We start from the raw sequence: 3,840 nt of genomic DNA on the forward strand, positions 1-3,840 counted from the left end.
ACAGCGCTAGATCTTGCACATCCTTCTGCAGAGTGTGTATCAAGGTGGCTTTCAGTCAGAGATCTAGCCCTAGTGCCTCATCAGGACCAGCGCAGAAGAGATGCCTCTGTCCTGGGAAGGCCACTGTCTTGTCAGGATTCACCTGCTAGGGCTGCCTAATTAGCACAGCCAGAAATCTGGAGCCACAGGTGGGAGTGGATGGGCCAGCCTGAGCTCCAGTCGTAAGGACCAACATGTTAGACATGCAAGAAGCCTGAGTGTTCCCAGTTCAACAGTTTTTGCCCCCACTGCCTGGGGGGTAGCGGGCTATTGGGCCAATGGGAAGATGACCCAGGTATCCAATAGGGAGAGAGCATCCCTACCTACAAGAAGACTGGTAGCTCATCAAACTCATCTACCTAGAGGCTAAACTAATACAAAGAATTATCCCTGTCCATGGTGTGTATGATGCATATTGAACACTTTTTGCTGTGTTGAACAACTGGATTATTTTATAATTAATATAACTTGAAAAGGCTTCTGAAGGTTGGTTTCTAACTAACACAACAAGGTCAGTGGGGTAAGTATACCAATACACCAAGGTTTGCTGTGGGTCTAAGCTCACCCCACTAACATATCACAGATGTATTCATCTTTGGGGCAGAAATGTCCTCTCCCCAAGTAGGAGTCCAGGGACCCAGCATTAAGAGACATAGCCTTAGGGGCACCTGGGTTGCTCAGTTGGTTAAGTGTCTGGCTCTTGGTTTTGGCTCAGGTCATTATCTCAGGCTTGTAGGATCGAGCCCTGTGTTGGGCTCTGCAATGTGTGTGGAGCCTGCTTAAGATTCTCTCTCCCTCTGCTTCTCCCCATGCTTGCTCCATCTCTCTTTCTCAAGTAAATAAATAAGATCTTAAAAAAAAAAAAGAGAGAGAGAGACATAGGCCTAGTAGAGGTTGGAACTATTAACATGCCAATTTATATTTCCCAGCAATAAAGTTCCTGCAGGAGGAAAAATATATGTAGGCTCATCTGACCTAATCTCCAGATGTCAAGTATGGTTGAGAAAATGTAAAAAAAAAAACAACTGTATCTTTAGGTTTCTGGAAATGCTTGGTTAGCAAGTTGGAAGGAGGCAGGGACTGCTTACTGAGCATCCCATTCTAGAGATTCATGATGTAACTGGGGTTCCACTTTTCCAACTTGTTATTTTGAAAAATTTCAGTTTTCCAGAAAAGTTGAATCAGACAATGAACACACATATACCCATCACTTAAATGTACCAACTGTTAACATTTTGTTACACTTGCTTTATCTCTAGATAAAATATATCTGTTTCTGAACCATTTGAAAATAAGTTGTAGCCACCAGGACTCTTCACTTCAAATAATTCAGGACACATCCCCTAAGAACAAGGGCAATGTGATCGATGTCACCACACTGAAACATTTAATGATAATTCAGCAATAGTCTCTCTGAAATATATTTCATATAAAAATCTTTCAACTGTCCCCCAGATCTCTTTCACAGCTTCTTTCCTTCAAAGTGGTATAGGATTGGGGGTCATGTGATGGATTTGGTTGTGGTCTCTTATGTCCGGCCCTGATTCCCTAGCTTTTCTGTTTTTTGTTTGTTTTTTTTTTGATACTGACTTTTTGAAAAGTCCAGTGGAGCTGTTTTGCACAAAGTCTCTCAATGGATTGGTCTGAATTTTTCCCCCTGTAACTAGATTCATTTTAAAAATTTTTGGCTGATTTACATGGGTGATGTAAAAGCCCATTTTTGACATTCAGCATGCTAAGGAGCAAGGCTTCTGAGGGGAGGGCGGGTGAGATACTCCTGGCAGGAATGGTGGTTGCTTAGGAGGGAGGGAGTGCGGCCCTTTCTGACATAGGGTTGGCTCACACCCCAGCCTGTGCATTGTTGACAGCTCCCAGTGATCACTAGAGGCAAAATTTAAGCCGGGGGGGTTCTCCAGGATGGAGGGGATAGGAAAAGGGATTTGGCTTTGTCTGGAGACCATTTTGACTGTCACAATGTCGGGGAAGGTGCGTGCTACCGGCATCTAGTGGGCAGAGGCCAAGGATGCTGCCAAACATCCCCCTTAAAAAAGAATTACTCAGCCTCAAATGTCAACGGTGGCAAGATGGAGACACGGGGCGTACAGCACTGAAGGTTCCGACCGGCTGTCTCCTTGGCCCCTGCCTGGGGCCCATCCCTCCTGGTTCCTGATCTGCTCCATTACTGTCTGCGCCATAAACATTAAACACAAAACCACAACTTTCCAGCGCTTCCTCACCGCTAACTACAGCGACACACTTCTATGTCTGTGTCTAAATGGGCTCTCTAGTTGGCCTGTGAGGTCCCGGTGCACGCCAAGTGTGTCACCTGAGATGAGCCTTAATGGCTTAAGCAGGCACGTATCCGTCTTATTTGGGAGGGAAGGAAAGCTGCCAGCAAGATCCCGCAGAGCAATGCTGACTACCAGTCGTGCTGCAGGCCAGAGCCTAGAGCGCTCTCCAGGAGCCGTGTCATCTGACCTGACAGCACTGGGTGAGGTGCTTTCCCACGACACGGCAGTGCGACTGCACTCGAGGAACCACGGCGGCTGTGACCTGCTGCTGGCGGCGGGGGGAGGGGAAAGCTCCTGGCCCCCGGGGTGTGGACCGTGAGCGCAGAGCTCCAGGCTGGGGTGCGGGGGCTTGGTTCAGACTCCGGGTTCAGCCTTCAGATCCTGCACTCAACTCAGCAGGAGTCAATACTGTTCTCGCTTCATTGTCCCGCAAACAACCAACAAAACACTCAAGGGGCGTCTTGGGTGAAACGAGTCAAACGAGTTCACGGGTGACCGTGGGAATGCCTTGCTCCCGATCTCGGAGGAGAGCTGGTCGACTTCTCTAGTGCGTGGTGGGGGCCGGGCTCTCAAGGTCACAGATGGGTGGGCGAGGCCCGGGTCCCGGCGGACAGGGGCGCGCGTCTGCAGAGATCCCCTGCCCCGCGCGGCGGGGCAGGTGGGTGGGCGACGCCCGGGGTCCGCGCGGACAGGGGCGCGGGGCTGCGGCGCAGTGCGGCGGCGGGTCCGCGCGTGGGAAGCGGGCCAGCGCTGGAGACTGGCGCCCTGCCCCGCGTGTGGGCTGCGTCCAGACCGCCACGGCTCAGCCCGCGGACGCCCCGACCACTGCACCCGGCCTCATCCACCCCGGCGGCGCGCGCGCTGCAGGACGTCTTGCGGCTTAACTCCCAGAACGAGAAGGGCCGGTCAATCCGTGAAAGTCCTCCCACCAAGCGAAAACGAAACTTCCCAGGATGCTTGACTTCCGGCGCGAGCCGTGGCGCCCCTGGCTCTCGGGGCTCGGCGCCCCGAACACCGCCCCTTCCAGGCGCGCACCTGGGGTCCGACCCCGGGCCCCGCCCAGCCGCCCCCTGAGCCAGCAGGTGAGACGCGCGCCAGGCCCCGCCCCAGCCGCCCACGCCGCCACCTGGCCAGTGCGGCGCCAGGTCAGCCCCGCTCGGTGCCGCACGCCCAGGCCCCAGGTGAGCGGCGCCAGGCCCCAGCGCCCAGGAGGCCCAGCCCCGCTCCCTTCCTCCCCACCCGCCCCGCTGCCCGCTGAGAGCGGCATTAAGCCCGCCCTGCTCTGTTCACCGCCAGCCCCGCCACCAGGTGAGCAACTCCGCGCCCTGACCCGCCGCCAGGCCCTGTCCCGCGCGTCCCCTCCCAACTTCCCGGTCGCCAGGTGAGTGGCGCCATTCCCCGCTCCGCCGCCCACCAGGTCCCGCCCCGCCGCCGACCCTGGTCCAGCTTCATCCCGCCCCGCTCTCCCTGCCGCCAGGTGCGCAGCTCCAGGCCCAGCCCGCCGCCCGCC

At 55.1% G+C, this 3,840-nt stretch overlaps 1 protein-coding gene across 1 annotated transcript in view; it reads left to right on the top strand.

The window, feature by feature from the left end:
• The first annotated feature begins 3,493 nt into the window (after window positions 1–3,493).
• Window positions 3,494–3,840, top strand: part of SPIN1 (spindlin 1) — a 76,271-nt gene continuing 75,924 nt past the window's right edge. The window contains exon 1 of the mRNA XM_021694452.2: window positions 3,494–3,511. The gene's annotated coding sequence lies outside the window, so the exon portion shown is untranslated. The remainder of the gene's footprint in view (window positions 3,512–3,840) is intronic.

This window comes from Neomonachus schauinslandi, chromosome 13, assembly GCF_002201575.2.
Source record: "Neomonachus schauinslandi chromosome 13, ASM220157v2, whole genome shotgun sequence".
Lineage (NCBI taxonomy): Eukaryota > Metazoa > Chordata > Mammalia > Carnivora > Phocidae > Neomonachus > Neomonachus schauinslandi.